This window comes from Martes martes (assembly GCF_963455335.1).
Source record: "Martes martes genome assembly, contig: scaffold_113, whole genome shotgun sequence".
Lineage (NCBI taxonomy): Eukaryota > Metazoa > Chordata > Mammalia > Carnivora > Mustelidae > Martes > Martes martes.
In genome coordinates, this window is record NW_027666393.1 from 12,430 (window position 1) to 35,946 (window position 23,517).

Consider the following 23,517-nt stretch of genomic DNA (forward strand, 5'->3'; position numbering starts at 1 on the left):
TCCCCCGCCAGAGCTGCATCTTGTCTCCTCCTTCCTTCCCCTTCATTAGGAGTCTTGGCAATGTCTTTTCATCCTTTGGTTCTGGCCAGCGCTTCTGGGAAGACGACTCTCAGAGAGCATGGGTGACAGTCGCATCGGCCAGACTGCCACCACATGAGGGTGACTCAGAAGCAGAGGCGGTGACCGTCCGTGAAGGGAGAGGAGGAGAGGGCAGGTCTGCACCTCATCCTGGAGTCAGCAGTCTGGGAGGAAGCCAAGTCTGGAGGAGGGAGTGAAGCTAGGGGGCGCTGTGAGGACGTAATGCCTGCACGAAGTTAGGGAGAAGGCAGCAAGGGTTGAAATTTACTAAATGATCAGGTTAGTGGGGCCTGGGTGGCTCAGGTGGTGAAGCATCTGCCTTCGGTTCAGGTCATGATCCCGGGATCCTGGGATCAAGACCCGCATTGGGCTCCCTGCTCCCTGGGGAGTCTGCTTCTCTCTCTCCCCATTCCCCACTCTCACTCTCTTTGCTGTCTGTCTCTCTCAAATAAATAAATAAAACTCTTAAAAAAAATGATCAGTTTAAAAGTCTTCCTTAAATAGCCTGGAAGCTACTCAAAATCAACTCCCTCAATATCTCTGCATATCCAAAGACCTCTGCCTCCGAGGGAACGGTTGGTTGATTCTTTCCAAGATGGCATTTTCTGAAAGCAAAAACAACACAAACCTGAAATCCATTTTATCCTGCGTTTAAGAAGTCAATCACCTAGATGTTCTGTCTGTGTGAAATCACATGTGCTGATGGCCTGAATTGTCAAATGAACTTGCCCCCCCATCAGCGCCTAAGCTGTCTCCTCACGGCTCCCTGCCGTCTTCACCCACTGGTCAACCCGTGAGAGCCGCTGCCTGCCGGGGCTCCCAGAGCCCTCGCTTCTGAGCCCCTCAGTCGGCCGGTAGCCTGAGTAGCACCTTCCTTTCTTGTTTTTAAAATATGTAGACTGGTCTGTCTTTGGTTTGGTTTGGTTTTAGTATTCTAAATTCATTTCTCTTCCTTTTGGCACAACAGGGCATTTGTATAATAATTTCTCATAATTTATTTCTCTTTAAGCCGTAAGTATACGGAATGGGTTTTGTTTTGTTTTGTTTTGCTTTCCCAGGAGAGTATGGGAGTACAAACACATCCACTGATTCAACATGACTCTAACCCGCTTCCTTCAGGGTATGAATTTTCCTTCTTAATGACAACCACCACCACCATTACTATTAGTTTAAGAATAATGAAAATAAGCCTTAAAATGTAAATTCCTTGGAAGGGGGTTCATCAGAAAAAATGAACACTCCTTTTAAGGAGCAAATGAACAGTACCTAACTCATCCCTTTTTAGAGATAAGATTTGAGAAGGGAGGAAACTAGCTTAGGAGTGAGAGGGGGTGCAGAAAGAGGGGCTCAGGGCACCTGATTGGCTCCTCTCAGAAGCCTGGGAAACCCCAGAGCAGTGATTTACTTCCCAGTTTTGCTTGGGGCCATCCGTGGTAAAGATTCTCAGTAAAATCAGGTGCATTGCTATCTGTTTTCCTTTCTTTAAATTTGGAATCCAAGTTATTGGATATCGTCACTAAATGGGTCGCTCTTTTGTTTTCACTGTTGCACACAGACAAAGCTATATTTATGGTCTGCCAGTGAATTGGAATAAATTGAGTTTCAAATGATTTTCAGGGGTATTATAACATGTGTTGACTGCTTTGAAAAGAACAAAAGCAGCTCCGAACAATGCTTGTCCCAAGCAACCAAGGTTGTGGAAAATTGCTTTATAGTATTAAAACACACACACACACACACACACACACACACACACCCCCGGTTCGTTTCCAAAGAAATGTTTCCTTTCAAAAATGGAAACTATCAGAGATTTAGTGCTATGCTAGTTGTTCCGAAAAACTGGTGAAGTGTTAGCAACTTCGTTAATTACAGTCACGGATTTAGCAATATTTGTTTGTTTGAAACGAGACTTCTTCTATTCATTACTGCTTGTTTCATAAGATAGACAATTCTGTCCTTCAGTTGCGCACGTATGCACACACACATGGTCTTGAAATGCCCTGCTGGAGGTCTCGTTTCGGTCAAGGCTGAGATACATGTGTCTCACAGCTTAGCCACAACAGAATCCAGAGTTTGTAGCCCATATTGGGATATGACCTCAGATGACAGGGATGGGAAGGAGCAGTGTCATTCCAGGCAACCAGTGTCTTCTCACAAACCCTAGATGAAGGCTGAAGATGGAGAGACGGAAGCAGTTAGGCTCAGCAGAAGTTTAACTCAATGTTCTGATTGATGAGTTTCCCCAGGACCAACGAGCCAACCATCTTCCCCTCTTATAGCACAGTCACCCATGGAAAGCCTGCTTGCGGACCTCGGCCCCAAGTACTTTGAAGCTGATGCCTAAATTCCTCCCACAGAGGCGTTGATTTAACGGGTCTGGGACGCAGCCTGGACCTCGGGATTTTTACAAGCTCCCACACAGTGGAAAGCAGCAGCCAAGGGTGTGAATTTTAAAGGTCTGTGGCCTCCCAGGTTTGGCTGCAACTCCACGGCTGTTGTTAATTTCCTCTTAGACATAATGATTCCATTTCAGGTAACCAGTGAATGGTGATGTCTCTCTGGGAAGTAAATACCCAGGTTTGAGCCTCACTGAATGAGTATTTCTGAGAGGTGGTCCCTGGCATGAGCACTGGTCTCTTTCCCCAGGTGGTCCCAATGTAGAGCCAGGCTCACAGATTCCTGCTCCGTGGTTCCCTAGACGCGGCCACGTGACAGTCTTTCGACATGGAGAGCTGGACAAGCTCCATGTGATGATTCATGAAAGTGTGTTATTTGAAAATGGAGTTTTGTTTAGTAACAGTTTGATTCTTGTTTATGTTACACATTAATAGGTCCTGGTTAGAATAGGCTTCTTGATCTAACTTCCGGTACCTGGGAGGTATGTCCTCGCACCTTGGCAATTTGCACTCAGGGAAAAGAGGAGTGGCGTTAGGAATGTATCTTAATGCAACAATTTTCTTCACCTCCACAGTCTGTCACCCAGTTGCCAATACTGAAGTTTTTCTTGGTGGCTGTAGGGTATATTTATTGTGAGTTACTTCGGGCTGCTCCATTGGAGGGAAAGTGTTATCTCCCTTGCTAAAATCTACCCCTTGTTTCTGTTTTTTCTCGAGTAAGGCTGTGCCTTCCTTCCTCTTCTGCGCCTTTGGTCCTGAACAGTCTTTCTGCAGTGGGGCAGGAGCCCTCGATAGTTTGCATCATCCTCCATGCATCAGGACTTGTCTTTCATTTAACACCTTTGGGATCTGTGGCTCATAGCATGCCCTTGGTTAAAAGAGTTACTCATTATTTGAGGATTTCAGACTAAATGTCCTTATTCCTTAATTGGTTTCCAGATGCTTCTCATACAGATTGGCAAACCATGCTTTGAAAAATATTGACTGCTCAAAGGCTCACTCATGGCTAAGGATAAGGATCTTTTTTGGTACTGGCAGCAGTTTGGAGTAATGATCCTTGTTCATAAAATGTGCTGTTTTGATGAAGGAGTAGCAACTATTTAAGGCCAATAATTTCTCCCAAGATCATGAAACTTCTACATACATTCTTCTACATTATTTTATCTAGTTGTTCAGTATGCTTTCTTTCTTTCATTAGACATTTTGTAAGAGCTTGGACAATGTGTCACAGATCTAGATGTTGGGGGTCAAAGGTGGATAAGATGCAGTCTAACTTGACAAGGATCACATCTTGGATTATGTCCAAGGTGTAGAAGATCAGTGGATGTTTTTGAATGAGGGATGATAAACAGCAAAGCAAGGAATGAAATGGTGAAAAACGGCCACCTCCGGGTTGGATGATATCAAGGCTCAGAGAGACATCTTAAAAACTGAAACTCTGTTGGGAGAAGACGGAGTAGACTTACTTTTTTCCTACTCCTGCCCTAAGTACAACTAAAAACCCTAGACATTAGATTTAAAATGAATATTAGCCTCTGAAAGGTGCAAGAAGAAGGTAGACCCAAGGAGCATCAGGACCCAAGACACAACAAGGTAGGGGGTTACCTGGCTTATCTTTTCGGCCCATATATTCTGAACCTTGAGATAAAGAAGGTGGCATCCCAGAAATGCCAATGAGCTCAGACAAATAAAGCCCCAATGAAAAAAATCCCCTACTCTCTTTTGCCAAAACCCCCCCAAAACAAAAAAAAACCAAAAAACAAAACAAAAAAATCCCCCCCAAAACAACAACAAGAACAACAACAACAACAACAACAACAAAACCAGAAAAAGGGGCAAATAGAATTCAGCAACATATATGATAATTATATACCATGACCCTAGTGGGGTTTATTCCAGTGATACAAAGTTGGTGCAGTATTTGAAAATAAGACTATGTAATTTGCCATATTAATAGGCTAAAGAGAAAAAAACAAGTAATCATATCAATCAATGGAAGCAGAAAACTTTTGACAAAACTCAACACCCATGTCATGATTTAAAAAAAAAAAAAAACTATCAGAAAATTAGGAATAGGGAGGAATTTCCTCAATTTGATAAAGAGCAAGTACCAAAATCCTACAGTTAACTTTGCGCTTAATGGTGAGATCAGGAACTGGTAAGGGTGTCCACTCTCACCATTCTTACTCTGCATATTACTGGAAGTTCCAGCCAGTGCAATAAGAGAAGAAAAAAGCAAAAAGCATACAGATGAGAAAGAAAGAAGTAAAGTGATCCCTGTTTGTAGATTACATGACTGTCTACATAGAAAATCCCAAGGAATCTAGAAAAAACCTCTATAGCTAATAAGTGAGCTCAAAAAAAAAAAAAGCAGCATACCTTATGGATATACAAATATCAGTTGTATTTCTATGTATTAATGAACATATGACCACTGAAATTAAACATGTAAAATTATTTGCAATCACTGAAAAAAAAGGAGACTGCTTAGATGTAAAAATCTACACATGAAACATTTATAGGACTTGTAAGATGACAATTAAGTAATGCTGCTGAATGATATTAAAGAAGATCCAAATAAATGGAGAGAGTTCATAGATTGGAAGACCCAATATAGTAAAAATGTCAGTTCTGCTAAATTAATACACAGTTCTAGTGCAATTCTTATCAAAATCCCAGTAAATTTTTTTATACATATGGATAACATTTTCTAAGATTTATATGGAAGAACAAAAGAAATTGAATAGCTAAAACAATTGGAAAAGGAGGAGTAAAGTGAAAGGAACCAGCCTACCTGGTTTCAAGACTTATTATATAGCTATTATAGTCAAGACTGGATGATACTGGCAGAGAAACAGGAATGTAGATTAATGGAACAGAAAACCCAGAGTATGGCTCACACAGATACACACAACTGATGTTTTAACAGAGGAGCAAAAGAAATTCAATGGAGAAAAGATAGCCTTTCAACAAGTGGTGTTGAACAATCCATAGACAAAAAAGTGAAACCTGACCTGAGACTCAGACTTTATACAAAAATTAACTCAAAATGATTCATGGATTTAAATGTAGAACACAAGACTACAAAACGTTTAGTAAAACACAGAGGAGAAAATTTTAGTGACCTAAGACTAGGCAAACAGTTCTTAGACTTGACCCCAAAACATTTATAAAAGGAAAAATTGATAAATTAGACTTCAACACAATTAAAAACTTTTGCTCAGCAAAAGACTGTTGAAAGGATGAAGAAAGTTAGCAAGTGGGGAAAACCTGTTTGCAAACCACATACCCAAGAAAGAAACCTGACAGCCGGGTTATAAAAAAGAACCCCCAAAACTCAACATTAAAATCTAACAATCTATTTAGAAAGTAGGCAAAAACACATCACCAAGGAGGATATACAAATGGCAAATAAGCAGACAAAAAGATGTTCGGCATCATTAGCCATTAGGGAAACACAAACGAAAATCACAACAAGGTGTTACCGCACACCTTCTTTAGCTCCTTTGCATATGATAGTTTCGATTGCATACTACCACACCCCCCAGCAATTACACTACTGGGGATTCATCCTGTGGAAACCTGCACACAGGTTGATAGCAGCTCTATGCTATGTGTGATCTCCTAATGTTGGAAACGACTCAGACGCCCTTCAACGTATGAATGGTGAACGGACTGAGGCACACCCATTCCATGGAATACCGCTACTCAGTCCAAAAGGGAGCAAATTATTGATACATGCAACGGCGTGTATGAATGCTATATTTTTCCATTTAAATAACATTGTTGAAGGAGCAAGAGCCTAGAAACAGAGAGTATTGAGAACAGTGGTCAGCAGGAGTTAAGGAGTTAGTGGAATATGGAGGGCATGGTCATGGGGAGAAAAGGGCAGCTGGAAGGATCCTAATGAAGTTAGCCATATTCTGTGTCCTGACTGTATCAGTGTCAATATCCTGCTTGCGATACTGCGTTCTAGTTTTGCAAGATGTTGTCATTGGGAAGAACTGGGCCAGGGATACATGGGATCTCTCTGTATGATTTCTTGCATGTTCAAGTGAATCTACAAGTATTTCAAAATTAAAGAGTTTAATACTAAAAATTTAGAAACCCAAATCTTACCATATCACCTCTCTTCAGTAACTTCACCATTGTTGTAAGATAACATCAAAATGCTTCATGGTGCTTGATGAGAACTTGTCTGGTCTGGCCTCTGTGATTCCCAGCCCTGGCAGCCTGTGAGAAATATGTATGGAGCTTATAAAAAATACTAATACCTGAGCAGCACTCCAGCTCAGTTCCATCAGGATCTAAACTCTGGGGGTAACCAGGCAGTAATTAGCGTTTTTGTTGATTACTGGTCACTGTCAGACCATAGGCTCCTTGAAGCCTGTTTTTGCTTTCCATTGTGGCTCCAGCTTCTAAATCAGTGTCTGCCCACTGGGAGGTGCTCCAGGAACATCTGTGAAGTGAACGAACGAATGAATGAATGAATGAATACAGGGGAAACAGAAGGATCCTCCTCCCCTGTTTTGCTGCCTCCCAGAACCATGAAAGGAGAGAAGGAGGGGATAAGGTGCCTTCCCTGGTGTCCTCTCTGTCCCCCTAGCATCATTACAAAATCACAGCAGGGATCACAGCATTGCTCCAAGGGAGATCCATCATTGGAGTATAAGATCTGGAAATGATGACAGGGCCTCCTTCTTCACACTCAATCAGCAAATGTAATGAAAGTGAAACAGAAGCTGGCAAGGAGGTTGGAATGACACATAATCTTCCTCATGCAGAAATAACAGAAAATACTTTAATGCAGCTAAAAAAAAGTTAAAGGCATTGGCTAAGAAATGAGAACAAATTTTATGGAGGGAGAGAGGCTGGGGAAAGGAGGCTCCCAGCCTTTGACCTCATCATCCCATTTATAGAAAGTCTTGTGTGCTGCTCAGCAAGGCACAGTGGCTCATTTAATGTTGATAAGTGAGTACAATGATGCCAATGGACATTGGGTTCAGCAAATTCCAAGGTGTTCTTAAGGCTTGTACTGATTTTGCCCTATTGCCCCTCAGTATCTATATGAGTGTTTACAGTGTAAGCACAATAATTAACATTTTAAACAATTGCTTGAGTTTTATACAAATTTCATTCCATAAATTCCCAAACACCAGTGTGGGGGAAATGTAACTTTCTTCTCAGTAACTCCATTCAATTTCCATGTCTTCACCATCACAACCACTACCGCCATAACCACCACCACAAACCACCAACCTCCATGACCACCAAAACGACCACCATCATGAACACAACCATCACAACGACCACCACAATGACCTCCACTACCACCACCACCATCTTGACCACAACCACCACCATCATGACCACCACCACAAACCACCAACCATGACTATCACCACAAACCACCAACCACCACCACCACCACCACAATGATCACCATCATGAACACAACCATCACAATGACCACAATGATGTCCACCACCACCATGACAACAACCACTATGACCACCACCATTACCACACCATGACCATTACCACTGCCACCACCATCACCACCACCACCATGACCAGGACCACCACCATGACCACGACGACCACCACAATGACCACCATCATAAACACAACCCTCACAAGGACTACCACAATGATCACCGCCATCACTACCACCATGACAACCATCACTATGACCACCACCATTACCACACCATGACCATGACCACCGCCACCACCATCACCACCACCACCATCACCACCATCATGACCAGGACCACCACCAACATCACCACGACCATCATGACCAGGACCACCACTATGATGTCCACTGTGACCGCCCCAATCACCACCATCATCACTACCACCACCACTACCCATTCTACCTAGTTGGTGGGAAGCATACCTTATTATCCTTATTTTTGGTTGGTGGAGTGTTTTTCAAGTGCTTCCTGGAACTGCCAAGTCTTAGGGTAGTAAAGCATTGTGAGGGTTGCGACTGCATTGGCCTTGAATCTCCTTTCCATATAGGCAGAAGGAAGCAAGTCCCTTTATGTCTGACAGCAACACTGTTTGGATCCATGCTTTGGGTTTGGTACTTTTCATTAGGCTGCTTATCTTCACATCTGCCCAAATGTCTCAGTGGCCCTCCCCTCTCTGGTGTTGCTTTTTTTGCCTGACAGCTGTGTGCTTGAAAGATGATCTAGCACCCTTTTCCTTCTGTGTCACCTCCCTGTATGCAAACAAAATCTCTTTCTACTTGGGGGTGAAAGTGTCACTGAGGTAGCTGAGCCCAAAACAGGTGGATCACCAAACTACCTGCATTGGAAACAGGATAAATTGGGGCACCTGGGTGGCTCTGTCAGTTAAGCATCTGCCTTTGGCTCAGGTCATGATCTCAGGGTCCTGGGATTGAGTCCCGCATCAGGCTCCCTGTTCAGTGGGGAGTCTGCTGCTCCCTCTGCCTGCCCACTGGTGCTCTCTTTCACTCTCTCTCTCAAGTAAATAAATAAAATCTTTTAAGAAAAAAAAAAAGGAAGCAGGGTAAAGTATGAGCCACAACTCAAGAGATACATCAACAGGTGAGCGAATATAAAAGATAAAATAATTAATAATTATACAGAGACACATTGAAATTTGTGCACTTACTGAGTTTTGTCTTTTTAATGTTCCCCTCCCACAAAGCCCCCTCAGGTCCAGACATGATTATCAATTATTTATTTCCTGCCTTCTTTGCCTCCATGGTCTCCTTAAATCATCCCCCAAACCCCATGGAGAGTTCGTATCATTCCGACAGTAGATGCGAGAAAACGTGACCCCAGGATGTTCGTGACTGTTTGGACAAGGCTTGGGGATCAGGCGATCATCTTCTATTCTACTATATTATATCGACTCTGGCAGACCCTTACAGACTGGATTTGGAGATTTGAGGATGCGACCACCTCCCTGGATTGCTTGGGATTTGAGTGTTCTTCAGATGAAAGAGTGGAGGGTCTGTCCAGTCTGCCCTTGTGTGAGGATGACCTGGGCCAGGAGCAAAAGCATCAGAACGTCTGCGGGGTGGGATCCCGAGGCCGGTATTTAAAACATCCTACAGGTGTTTCTGCTCTGAGGCCACAGTCGAGAATGAGGGTTCTGAAGCAGCAGTTCCCCAGTCTGGACATGCATCAGAATCACCTAGAAGGCTTGTTAAATCCCCGATGGCTGGGACTCACTAGTAGAATTTCTGATTTGGTAGGTCTGGGTGAGAGCCCAAGACGTTCATGTCTATGTTCCCAGGAGATGGGTGATTGCGCAGAAGTAGAGCTGGTCTGGTCTCTTCTTCCCTGCCTGTCAGGTGACAAGGGGTTTGTGTCTCAGTCTGTTGCATGGCTCCCCGCACGCTGACTTACTCAGCTCGGCTACTGGAACACCACTGGCTGTGGGAATGCTCAACAGCCCTGTCAGCATCAGCAGGATCTTGAAATAATTCAGGCAATGGATTCCATCAGGCCTCGAATAGATTCTAAGGAGCTCATCACAACGGTCAGTAGGAAAATAAATGTTTTTTGAAGGAAATTTACTGTAGTGAAATTTAGTTGTGCCACTGCTTCTATCAATGTTACTTTTCTTGTCTTTTCAAAGCCTCTGTGGTAATTCCTCTTGATTAGTTTGAATGAAGTTACAAAGTTTAGGGAGCCAGAACTCAAGAGATGGGGACATGTTTTCAGTTGTATCAGGGTAGCAGGGGCAGAGTTGGCAAAAAACAGGAATAAACCAATCAAACCCCAGGACACTCAGTTAAAGTTGAAATTGAGATGAATCATGAATAATTTTTGAAGATAAAGATGTCCTATGTCATACTTGATAGTCCTGATGATGGGGCAAATATGAGGCTGGGGAGGACATCGCTGTGGAGAAATGGAACATACTCGTCCATCTCTGCTCACAGACACTTGGGAGAACTTGATCTTGAGGCTTGCCCCTCGAGAGCTCAACCGCCATGGGCTATATTGATGCACTGTGGATACCTAAGATCTAAATACAGTATATACAATTGTGGAGTGACTTCACAGAGGATGCTGATGACTCAGGATCCCAGTCTCTTGTGGTTTGGTTCCTCTGGTTGGGTTCTTGTCTAAACCAGTGGTTTGCCACAGAGGGTGACTCTCCTGTCCCCTGTGGCGTTTGGCAGCATCTAGAGACATGTTTGGCTGTCGCCACTGAGAAGGGTGGTGCCATCGGCATCTGGCTGTTTGACATCAGGGGTGCAGCTGAAACATCCCGCTGCACCAGACCACTTCCTCCAATAACGAATTTTCTGGCCCCAAACATCCACGGAACTGAGGTTGAGAAACTCTGGTCAAGATCTGACCCTGCAGGATTTAGCAACTCGTGTCAGATTACTCCAGCATGTCCTGGAGCGTCAGGACATTCTACTTTTCCCAGGTGTCGGTCGGGCAGAGAGAATGCCTCCTACCTGCTGTCCTGTAAAGGTACGGGTAGAAGGATTTTGAGATGCTCCCTTGAGATCTTGCAAAACGAGAGAAGTGCTGTAGAGGTTCCAGAAAAAGTGTCAGTCCTCTCTTGCCGCCGTTCTCCCCAGCATGGCCTAGATTTGTTAATTTTGAAGAGTTCGGTCAGGCTCTGTGAAATTCAGGTGATCAAACTCCCATAACGTTCCCCTTCTTCAGTGTGGGAGACATCATTTTTGTCTTGACCCTCCGTCTAGGTCTGGCCATCCAGGACTTGTTTGGAGGAGACGCTGACGAAACACCTATTCATTAATCTGTGTACGACAGCTGTGGCTATAATCCTTGCATTCAGAAGGAAGCCGACTGCTAAATCCAGCAACAAGGAACATTCATGATACCCTGACAATACCTCGTGATCTCATTATGTTACCTCTAATTAACTATAAAGCATTTAATAGACATACACTCTTATTAAAGACCTAATTAATTCCCATGGCACTCATGGGAAGCAAAGAAGAGGTGGGTCGTATTCTTCCCACTTTAAGAGGTGATAATTAAGCCCGGAGTCACACTGACCATGTGAAGAGCTAGGAGTCCAGCGCAGTTCCTGACGGTCGTTCCCCTGGCATTGACTCATCAGTCCCATTGAGTGTCCAGACATAAATGTCCAATTTCAAAACCCTTTTTTATAAAAAAGATCTGTATATTTATGTATTTTGGGAGTGAGAGAAAGAGGGAGGGAGGGGGATAGAGAGAAAGGTGGAGGGAAGGGCAGGGGCAGAGGGAGAGGGAGAATTTGAAGCAGACCCCCTGCTGAGAGCGGAGACTGATTCGGGGTTCAGTCTCAGAACCCTGAGATCATGACCTGAGCCAGTATCAAGCATCAGACGCTTCACCGACTGCGCCACCCCTCAAAATCCTTTTTAAATGTACACAGCATATTGTGAAGGGTGGTTGCTAATTAGAGAAGGACGACACAGCAAGGACATTTTCATTTCCAGCAGTTTACCCTTTTTAAACAAAAATGCAGCAACAGAAAAGTAAAAAGGGGAAGAGTATAAATTAAAGTTCAATAAATATTTACTCTGGGCTCCCTGGTGCCAAATCCTGTGCTAGAAACCACGGAAGATGAAATAGAAGTATACATCCTCAAGATGTGAGTTCATATGTAAGTTGGAGACTCAAGACTTACCAGTAAGAAACATACAGAGAACTGTAAAACTCATGATATAACTAACATATACACATGCCAGAATGTGTGTATATGGGGCTGCATTGTTCTGGAAGGCAGAGAGGTTTTTATGAAAAAGGTGGAATTGGAGAGGAGCACTGAAATGGTAGTAGGACTGGTTCAAGTGGACAGCAGGAATCTGGAAAAAGAGGATTCCACGAGACAAGTGAGTGAATAGAGGTTAAGGGTCATTTTTTTTTTTTTTAAGAGTTTCTTTATTTGACAGAGAGACACAGCAAGAGTGGGAACACAAGGAGGGAGAGAGAGAGAAGCAGGTTTCCCACCGAGCAGGGAGCCTGATGCGGGGCTCCATCCGAAGACCCTGGGATCATGACCTGACCTGAAGGTAGATGCGTAATGACTGAGCCACCCAGGTGTCCGAGGTGGGGTCATTCTTGCTACTTTCTGGAAGAGAAATTAACTTAGCAGCTCTCAAATGGTCATTTCCTGTTAGGTGGACAGAGGCAAAAAAAAGCCACAGAGTAAGGAGACAGAGTAAACAAACTCTCAGAAGACAGACGCAGACTTCCGGAGCTCCTGTTAATACCCCAGCCCCTGGTGCCCTCTCGGCCATAGCTTCAGATGCACCCTTCATTTACCCCAGTGTCTTCGAATAAATTCCAGCTTTTTGTTGACCAACAGCAGACATAAGCCTTTACTGAGTCCAGGAATCCTCGCCGTGGGCAAAGGAATGAGCACAGAGGGTTGCAGCTTACCAGATCCAAGCCCCAGGGTTAAAACCTTGGAACCAGCTCTGTCGTCTGCAGCTGGCTTTTCTGGCTAGCCTTGGTTGGGAAACCAAATTGTGGGTTGGCCAGATGAGTTTAAACAACTGAGCGGGTCCGTGAAGTCTTGTGCTTCCCAGGCTTTGTGGCTCCAGATTCTTCCCACTGAGACAAATTGCCGTGGACACACAGAAGGCTCCTTGCTTCTGGAGTACTATTTGACTTTGACTGCAGCTTGGTGAGTCACAGATGCTCCTTAAGTTCCGCGGGACAGAACCACCATATTCTTCATCAGTTGGGTTACCTTCCAAAGGTAGAAGACTCATTCATCGGCAACTACACCACCTAGGTCAGAATAGTTGTTCTGGCAAATGAACCATTGTCCCCAGTATTTGCTCCTAGTATTATTTTAAACATATTTTAATGACAGATTGTGACTTGGAAGCGATTCATTTTTATTTCATAGCTGTCTTGACAATAATGTAATTTATATTTTATGTGCTTGAGAATCCTAAAATTTTACAATCAATGTGTTGCTTATTAAAATTCTGATAAAAAAAAACCGCACTGATAAAATTCTTTAGGGTTGGTGGACCAAAGAAAAAAATTGTTTTTATTAAAACTTTTTTCTTTTTTGGTCACAAACAGTAGTTACTTAAGGACCATTAACTCAATTTAATTTCAGGGAGAGCCAACTCAAGTCTCTTCTAGTCACTTCACCTAGAATTTCCTTGTATTGCCTTTGCAATTTCTTCTTAGATTTTCTCTCTGAATTATTTTATCAAAATGATAATTATTTTGAATTATTCTGAATTATTTTATCAAAAGACCATGTCTTACATAGTCTTAAAATTACTCATGGAAACAATTTAGAAAGATTTTTATTATGAAAAACTTCATACAGAACATTAAGGGAAAAAATTACAATGAGCACTCTAGAAGAACCGCTTACAATCAAGCACTATTTTTTTTTTTAAAGGTTTTATTTATTTGACAGAAATCAAGTAGGTAGAGAGGCAGGCGTGGGAGGGGGAAGCTGGCTCCCTGCTGAGCAGAGAGCCCCATGTGGGACTCAATCCCAGGACCCTGGAATCATGACCTGAGCCAAAGGCAGAGGCTTAACCCACTGAGCCACCCAGGTGCCCCAATCAAGCACTGTTAATATTTTGCAAAACTTAAGTTTACCTTTACGTTTTTGGGGGATAGGGGGACATTTTAAAGACTCCTTGACACCGTCTACACCAGATGCTTACTTGAACCGCCTCTTTTTTTTTTCCCCGTGTAAGTCCAAAGTTTAAAGGACACTCCTGCATAAATAGCACCTCCGAGAAACGAGCCAGCAGTTTTCTGGCATTCCTTTAGTCTGAAAAAATTGACATCACAAGAGAGCAAGGCCTCTTTTCCACCTTAGGTGCAAAGTGACGAAAATAGCCGGTAGGGCTACTATGACTCACTGAGTTGCCCTCGGTAGACACTCAAAGGCTGCAGTTTAACGGACTTGGAGCTGTTCTTTCAAGCCGCACGTGACAACTGCACTTTCTTAGCCTCCCAGAGACCAGCGGGGCAGTGCTGGAGGGGTGCAGCAGTCAGAAAGGCTGCGGTGGGGGCGCACTAGGGCACGCGGCCTCGGCGCGCATCCCCGACCGCCCGCGGACTCGCACGGTGCGATTTCCACCACTCCTCAGTAACGCGCGGCGCCTCCGGCTGGGTTGACAAAAAGCACCTGGAGGGCGTGTGTCTGGGACGGCGGGGCCCCACCCGTAGACTCGGCTCGGCCGGCCCGGAATCTCGCACGGCTAACAGACTCTCGGGGTGGTGGGGGCTGCCCGCGGCCCCCAGGAGCCCCGCGCGCCCGCTCGCTCCGAGGCTCGTCGACCCGGCTGTTCAGCAGCCGCGGCCTCGCTGCAGACGCTGCCGCCAGCGCCGCCCGCCCCTCAGCAGGCCGCGGGGGAGCTCGGCGGGGCCGCTGGGGAAGCGGGGTCGCCGCCGCGCGGACGCGGACCCCTGCCCCAACTCCCGCCGCTGGGAAAGGCAGAGGCAGTGCGCCCCCGCAGTCCTGCTCTCCGCGTTCCGCTGCCGTGCAGCGGTTCCGCGCCCACCGTGGGGCGGAGGCAGGTGTGGAGCTGTGGCCGCGGAGGGCGTGGCGGGGAGGACGGCGCTAGGCGCGCGCCCCGGGCCCGCCGGCCAGAAGATGGCTGCCCCGAGCGCCGCGGACAGTCACGTGCCCGGGCGCCGCCGCGCGCCCCCTCTCGCGCTGGCCCAGTCCCCGACCCCGCGGCAGGCGCAGCCCCGGGCGCCTTTTCACCACGCGGCTACCGCGAGGTCTGGCCGGGGACGGGGGACCCCGCGCCGAAGGCCACCTTTCCCCGCTGTCCACCCCTAGGCCGGGCGCGGGGGTCGGACTGTCGGAGCCGGGGAAACCATCCTGGGGGCGACCTGCACCAGGTCGTGTTACTGGGCATGCGCAGTGCTCCCGTCCCAGGGCGAACGGTCTCCGGGTTTTCCCGGCCACTCGGAGCGACGGCGGGAGGTGGGGCCGGGGAGGGGCGGCGAGGCCCTGGTTTCTCCGGTCCCCGACCGGCCCGGGGCTAGGGCTCAGCTGGGGTCCCCGCAGACGGCCTGATTGTTTGGGGGTGGGAGTCTGCCCAGATAGTCAGCCAGGAGCTCACCCCAGTGTCGCAGCGCTCAGGGTCGCAAACTCGTTCCCCTGAGCCCGCCTCCAGGAGGCCGAGTTTGCGCTCCCAGTTCCGAGCAGCTCCGGCTCCGCCCCCAGCCGCCCGCCGCCCGACCGTAACCCTCGGCTACCTGCCGGTCTCAGTGAGCGACTCCCCAGATCTCCAGCCGGGCCCTTCTCCGAGCCTCAGGCTCCTTGAAAGCAAAGTAAGGGGCCAAGTCACGCTGCCCCTCGGGGCGCAGCCCGTGCCCCGGACCGGTCGGGCCCGGACCGAGGCTCCCGCCGACCCCGCCTGCCCGGCCCGCCCTCTCCTCTCGGGCGCCGCGAACACCCGGAGGAGCGGATTCGCGGCGCGCGGAGAGCCGGGCCGGGGCGGGCCGCGGACTGGGCATGCTCGGCAGCCCCGAGGCTCGCGGTGGCAAGTCGGAAGCGTTCGCACCAGCGAGGCAGCGACCGGGCAGCGGCGGCCGCGGGCAGGACGGAGCGGGCGGAGCGGGCAGGGCGGGCCGGGAGGGGCAGCCGTCTCCCTCGCGCACGGCGAGCCAGCCGGAGAGCGCGATCCCGCTGCGGAGCCCGGACGCTGCCCTGCCCCGGATTTCAGTGCGCGGCGGGGGGCTCGGCGAGCGGAATTCCGGCGGCGGCCGCGACTCCCGTGCAAGTGAGCCTTGGGGCCCGGGGGTGGGGGTGGAGAGCGTCCATCCCGGGGGGCCCATCGGACGCGGGGAGCTGCGTGCGGGCGGCCCAGGGGCGAGGGGGCGTGAGCGCAGCCCGCGCGCGTACCTGGAGGGCACTCCCCCCGCGTCGCCGCTCCCGGGGGTGGGCGCGGGGCTCGGAGGGGCGGGCCGCCCGCGGGGCTCGGGAACCTGGTCTGGGCTGTGAGGAAGGCGGGGGCGTCCGTGGGCGCCTCTCGGAGGTGCTGCGTGCGGGCTGCAAGGTTGCCTAGTGCCGGATTGGGGCGAGCGGAGGGTGGCGGGGCGGAAGAGCCGGGGGGCGGAGGGGGGGGCCCGAGGCGCCTCGGCGGGTGGCCCGGCCGGGGTCCGGAGATCCGCTGGGGCCGATCCCAAATCACGGCCCCACCCCCCACGGCCCTGGCGGCGGCGTGACAGTTGGCACCTCCGGGCGAGATCGCAGCCGGCCGGCCGCCCAGGGTTTCGGGATTCCCCCTGCCCCCACCCTCTCCGCGGCCCCTCGGCACCTCCGCTACAGTATAACAGGTGGGACCCCTCTCCTGCGGAGCAAGCTGCCCTCCCCAGGCCGCAGAACAGTCTGCAGATTCCGGGGCGGCCCCCGCCGGAGGAGCAGCGGGAGTGGGCAAGGCCTGGAGGAGCCATCGGCGCAGCCGGGACCGGACAGTGTCTCCAGGACGCGGCCGTCCCCGCGAGTGAGGGGTCCTGCGATCCCGAGGCGACTTGTCAAGGGCAGAGCGGCGGCGGCAGCGGCCGTCTCCCCGCACCGTGTCCGCACCGAGCGGGGCTTGCGGCTGCCGGGGGGCCGGGGAGGGCGTCCCTGTCCAGCCAACGGATTCCGGCTGGCGCGTTCTGGTCAACGCCTGTTTCCTTTCTGGGAGTCGCGAGTAGAAATCCCGGCGGGAGGGAGTGGAAGGGCTCCCCGCAGGTGCAGCTCGGATGTTTCTTTTCACCTTCAGGCAGCACAGACTTCATTCGGCGGCGCCCGCTTATGAAACCCAGAGCGGAGCCTGCTTTGTGAAAGGGAAGTTGATTTTCCGTGTGAGGGGTCTGCCTGCTATTTTAGCTCTCTTTGCATTTACCTTCCTGTACCTTTCAAGCTGTTGGGACAGGTGACTCTGCTGTCGGACTAGGGGGTGTTTCTGGTTGGCTGCCTGGCTGTGGAGTGGTAGGCGCCTGTCACCGTGCGCCGGGGAGCCCCCCACGCGTCCTGGTCCTGAGGCTTGAACAGGCAGGGAGGACTGAGTGGGCAGAAAGAGAGGAGTGGGATTGGTGACGAAGCAACTCGAGGGGCCGCCCCAACACCCGGGGGGGGGGAGTTGGCATCGGTTTGGGCCTGTGCGGAAGGGGATGGGGCTGGGCGTTTCTTGGTTGGGGTGCAGGAAATCCACGGGAGAAGCTAGGCAAAGGATGGGTCCCTGCCTGGTCAGTGCTCCAGGGGAAGCCCCGGGATGTTTGGTGATTCAGCAGGTGGCAGCCTTCCAGCTCTGAAGCCATCCATGCCTTGGCCGGACCAGCGAGCCTGCCAGCAGCTGCTTATGCCTCCTGTTGGAGGCTCCGGCTTGGAGGGAACCTCCGGAAGCTATCTTCTGCCTGTATCAGCTCCCTTGCCTTGTCTTGCTGTTTGTTTGGGTCTGGAGGCCCTGATCTTTTGGTTTTCTTCACTGTTTCTCTTCAGCCAGGTGGCACGTTTTTGACTCTTGCCGGCTCCGTGACATGCAGAGTAACAGCTGCCCCCGTGCACAGCTGAAGATGTAGTGACTTATTGGGCAGCAAATGATAGTGATCTGGAAAGCCGGGAAAGCAGCTTTTCCTTTGGTTCTGTTTCAGAGACTAGAAATTTACATTTTTAATAAAGTAGTAAGATGTGTTTCTATAACTCTTCAGTGCTGGTAGTAAGCTGTTTAAGACATCAGACACCATTTTTTTTAAAGAAATTAATTTAAGGGATAGATTAAATGAACATGAAAGGGACACAGTTATTTTGACAGTATCTTACTCCTTGGAGGCTCTCAAGCATCTTGCACAGGGCCTGCCTCGTAGGTGCTCAAGAAATGCTAACTCAGCTGAATTAAAAACAAACAAACCAGAATTTGGTCATTAAGTGTGGCACTTAGAGAACTTTATTTTCCTGAGTTGGAATGGCATGTGTGGACCACAGACATTCAATTTTCACTTGAAAACTCAATTGTTTTATTCCCCCCCACCCCAGGTAAGTCCCTTAATTTTCAAATTGTGGCAGATCCTGTATTCACTGGAAAGGAAAACCGCGTGCTGTGCTCACGTATCTCATGAAAATCTGAAGGACTCCTCCGTAGAGCTGTTAGATGTTTTTTAAAAAACTGAAACATACTCCTGCTGCACAGGAGATACACTTTTATCTGTGAAACTTACTACTTTATACAAAGCATTTCAGGAAGGTTGAATGCCTCAGCCTTTGCGGGCTGGTGAGAAGGGCCGCCGTGGAACCGCGTTTGGGGAATGAGAGTCCGGCACCGTTCGCCCGGCGTAAGCTCCCTGTTCTTCGGGCGGATGTGTGAGTGTTGGACCCGCTCAAGCTTCTGCAGCCGTTTAACTTTGTTCTGCTCCTTCCTCCATTGTTCATATCTGCTCCTGCTTCCCCTAAAGTCGTACCTGCCTGGGGGGGTGGGGTGGTGGCCCGTTGCTTCGAGCCGCTGCCGGAAGGATCTCTTGCGTTGTTTCACGTGAGTTCCATCAGTGGTGGTTTTTCTCTTCCGATTGTTCCCTACGCTGTAGCCACTCTGTGGGTTGAACTGTTCTCTGGGCCTTGGGAAAAGCTCTGTCCGGTGTGCCCCTGAGGGCATATGACAGGTGATAGATGGCTTTTCCTTTGGCCTTTTTTCTTGAGTGGAGCTAGAACCAGGCCCATTTTGGAATGCTTGGTGTTAAAGGCTTTGGCCTTTCTGTTACAGGCCCTTGGTCAGAGATACCAATGGTCAGTTCTTGTCTCCGACCACATTCTGAGAGTCATGGCTGTAAAGTCTCTCACTTGATAAGCTCATCCTGTCCCAGATGACCGACCCCTCTGGATGTGGGAGCTGGGAAGCAGGGTGGGATGTGGGGGAGGGGAGGGTGAAGAAAGGGGAAGAGAAGGCTTGTGGGCCAGGAGGAGGGGTTGGTTTTGTCACTGACGTCTGGTTTCACTGAAACAGAAGTGAGTGCTGGCCAGCAGCACGGCTGACTCTCCCCTCCAGAGGCTTTCTTACCTCCACAAATGAACTACTCCCTGCTTCCCCCAACAGAGATGCACACAGATACAGAGAGACATGCACACTGAGACACACACACCCTTTGCAGAACGCCTAGAATCTCAGCTTTTTCATGTGCTGACGTGCAAGAGGGAAACTCCAGGACTCAGGGGCAGGTTGGGTTCTGGGGGTCTGAATTCACCCGAGCTTGTCCATCAGAAAGATACCCCCCCTCTCTGAGTGCTAAAGGGATGTCCCCACAGCCACTGTGGGAATGGCTGGGGGCTTCCACTGTGTGCAGAGGCAGCCGAGGGGGCGCTCAGAGCTGCTCTTGTGGCTTTTACCTTTCGAACATCGAGGTGCTGGGACTCGGAGTCCGTCGGTTGTTGGCACAAGAGCGTCTCTTGTGCAAAGCCCTTTTCTTGTCTCACATTTCCCATACATTCTTCTGCCATTCCTCTGCCCACCCGAGGAGCCTCCTCTCCTGGCTTGGATATATTCTTAGGTATGTCTGTGTTCTCGTTAAATATGTTATTTTGTGCATGTCTTTAGTTTATGTAAGTGGTCCCGTGCTTTAGGTTTCACTGGGTTCCTCTTTCATTCAACAGTAAACCTTTTTGTTGTGAAAATCTTCAGACATTCATAAAAGCGGGAAGAATTTCATTCAAGACTCTCTGAAGTCTGTGTACCTGTGGGCTCATCGGGTGCTTTGCGGTGCCTCTTCTAGTTTTATTACCCGAGGGACACTGAGCTCACCTCCACTCCGCACTGTGGTGCTCATCATGTGTGTGTTCTTTCCAAGGTGGACCTGAGATGGTCTCTAGGGTTGTGGTTCTGCAAGTGGCCGCACCCAGGAGCAGTGGCAGCGCCTGATCCTGCTGGAAATGCACATTCTGAGGTCCCGGCTTACACCCCAATGAGAAACCCTAGGGTCACACCCCCAACAGCTGGTATTGGAGAATGCCGGGTCTGGAGACTGCGATACTTGGGATACTTGGGGCAGTGTGAGACCCACTTTCTCAAGGGTGCATGCCCGGGGGCGGAGTGGCTGGGTGAAAGGGAGTGAGCACACCTGTTTTTCCTAAGCGCTGCCAGATTGTTCTCTGCGTGGGTGCACGAGGGTTCCTGATCCCCCACATCCTCGACAGTGGCTGATATGAGGCCTCTTTCTAATTTTACCCGAATTGCTGGCTAGGGTGTGGGATCTCCTCATTTTCCTGGGAGCTTGTATCGTGTCTTAGTGAATTTGAGCATCTTTTAATATGTTTGCTAGCTGTTAGAGTTCCTTACTCTGCCGTAGTCCGTTTCTCTGCTGTGCTGGTTTGCAGGTGCTTCTTGCATATTCTAGAGCGTAATCCCCTCCTACTGTAGGTCTGGCAACCTTGTCAGTGGTCACTCTCCAGAATTTTTGTTTCCATAGAGCCCATTACCTGTTGCTTTATGTGGCGCTGCAGGGGCCTGAAGGTGTTCTTCTGGCCCCGGGCTCACCCGGGTGTTCCCTGCTTTTGTTCCCACGGGAAGGGCTTTGCTGTGTGCGGTTCATCGTCACCCATGGCATCAAGCAGGGATCCAGGGCCCTGGTCCTCCTTTCCATTTTGTGGCCCAGTTTTTCCCACATCATTAAATCCTGTATTTTTTCCTTAATATTTTGGGGGAGACTGTGGAGCCACCTCTGTCATACTTGGGGTTCCCCCATGCATACAGAACTCTTTTTAAAAACTTGATTAAAGTATAATTTACATATGGTTAACTACCTCTGTTCCGAGCATACAGTTTCCTGAACCCTGACAGAGTGAAACCACCACAGTCAGGATCCCAAGCGTCTCCGTCACCCCGAGCTTCCTGTGGGCCCCCTGGCAGCCTGTCCGCGCTCGAACCCAGACTCAGGTAGCCCCCTGAGGTGCTTTCTGCTGCTGTAGATGAGTGCTCACGTTTTCAAGAGTTTTCTGTAAATGGAGCCACATTTGTATCTGGCTCCTTTCACTCGGCATACTGATTTTTTAAATCTTTAATTTGTGGCAAAATAGATACACAACGTACTGTTTTTAAGCATACAGGCAGGCAGCATTTGTGTGGTCGCAGTCTTGTGAGCCCATCACCGCTCTCTGTCTCCAGAACCTTCTCATCACCCCAGAGCGAAAGTCTGTTCCCACTACACTCGCGTAATGATTCTGAGATTCTTCCCAGATGCTTTGTTTCTCCGCCAGATTATTTTGTTGTTCACAGCTTGGCAGGGTGAGCCTCCCCTTTGCTGTTCTTTTTCAGGACTTGGTCCTCGTGGACCTCTGTCCTTCCGTACACTTTTCTGAACACGTGTCGAGTTCTCCACGAGTCCCGGAACTGGGGCTGGTGCTGTGGTCTCACACGGGGAGAGGTGGCACCTTTTGTATCTTAATCCTGCAGTTCTGTCCACGAGCATGGTTATCTCATCTTTTACAAATGACGTTTTAACAGAACGTAACATTTTCTGTCATGGTGGTTTTTTTGGTCTTGTTTTCATTTTTACAAAGATAACGAGTTGCTTTGAGGGTAGTTCCTTAGTCTCAACCTTTCAGGTGGGCAGAGTCGGGGCTTTGGGGATGGATTTTTCTCCATTCCTCAGCCTTGAGTGGCATGGGCCAGGCAGTTACTCACTGTTTGTCCCTGGGGGTGCTTCTTTCTTCGACCTGGACCCCAACAGCCTCCCCCAGGGGCTGCTGAAGGCTCCCAGGGGATAAGGTAGGAGAGGCAAGGCCTACAGATTGTGAAACGGAGTCGCCCTTCAGAGCCGCTGTGTTAGGCCTCCCTTAGTGCTGGCTTCCAATAGGTCCACCGAGTGCTTTCATCCCGCCCCTCAGGGATTGACAACACGTGTCAGCAGAGCGGAGCGAGGCCAACCATTGAACTGTGTAACCCTTGCCGGGTCCACACAAGCAAGGCTGTGCTCCTACCCACTCTCGTGGGGTTTCACAGAAAGGGTGGTTACTTCCAAAGACTTTGGCAGTCCCTTGGGGGAGAAACAATTAGAGAACTTGGTGTCATAGACGATCTGTAATCAGGGGTTAAGTGGTGTGGCAGGGGAGTTGGGAGAAGAGGGAAATGCTGCTCTGTGAGTTTTCACTTGACTCAGGTGGAATCAGATTAGAGGAGAGAGAAGGAGGGAGAAACCAAGTATAATTAGCTAGCCTTTCTGTCCAGGGCTTAGAGGGCCGAGTATCCAACCCTGTGGCCATGGAGTGTGGGCCTAATTTTAAGTGTCTCAGGATGATTGCTTTGGGAAAAGCTGTAACAAGGGGGTAGTAGATGCTTAGCTAACTAGTAGCTTTGTGTTGTGTAGTACAGTCGTTAGGAGCCCTGACTGGAGCCCGAGTGTGTGCGTTCAGGTCTTGGCCTTACCATTTAGGAGCTGTGGAACCTCAGGCGTGTTATGTGAACCTTCCGTGCCTCAGTTTCCCTGACCCTCATCGTTGGGTGTCGTAACCTCAGACACCTCAGCACGTCCTTGTGAGGACTGCACTTATCGGGGGCTTAGAGCCGGGCACAAGGTCATCACCACTGGAATGTGAGTCACTCTTAGAACTCCTTCCGTTCATTTTGTTGCATTCCTCCTGCATCTCCCTTGACGTGCATCGGGCCTTATGCCCAAGGTTGGGTGGCTTTTGTCCGGAAGAACCTGGTGGGGGCACAGGTACACAGAGGGGACTCTCTTTCTTTGTTGCCAGGCTCACGGCGGGCATGCGGGTTGTAAATGAAACGAATGACTCCTTGGCGGAGTGTGGAACCGTGTGCGGTCTCGGCAGGCCCAGCGGATCCTCCATCGGGGCTGTGGGATGGAGAGGGCAAACGTCAGGCAGTTAGCAGGCAGGAAGCTCGTTGGACCTTTTGGTGAAGGGGTATTAATCGTAGGGATTCACATTCGTGGAGGTCTCACTGTATGATCGGAGACCCCCTAAGCCCTTGAGCCTTACAACCGTCCTCTGAGATGGAGATTCTTTCATTCCCGTTTCAGACCTGAGGACAGGTGGGCACAAGTAATTTGCCCACAAAGTAGGAGGAATGCCCCAAGGGATCATAATGTTCAGGGCCTTT

The 23,517-nt window shown here is 49.3% G+C and overlaps 2 long non-coding RNA genes across 3 annotated transcripts in view; one reads left to right on the forward strand and one right to left on the reverse strand.

Annotated features, from left to right (window-relative positions):
- Positions 1-1,751: 1,751 nt before the first annotated feature.
- On the reverse strand, positions 1,752-15,868 carry LOC308338051. The gene is made up of 3 exons (XR_013966365.1): positions 15,686-15,868; positions 6,594-6,933; positions 1,752-2,249 (listed from the first exon to the last, which is right to left on the reverse strand). It is a non-coding gene; the product is annotated as an uncharacterized lncRNA (long non-coding RNA).
- A 121-nt stretch (positions 15,869-15,989) lies between these two features.
- LOC308338050 overlaps positions 15,990-23,517 on the forward strand; it is a 155,075-nt gene continuing 147,547 nt past the window's right edge. Inside the window, exon 1 of one of the 2 annotated variants that reach the window (XR_013966363.1) lies at positions 15,990-16,212. This is a non-coding gene — a long non-coding RNA (uncharacterized lncRNA). The remainder of the gene's footprint in view (positions 16,213-23,517) is intronic. The other variant, XR_013966364.1, reaches the window with a different exon arrangement.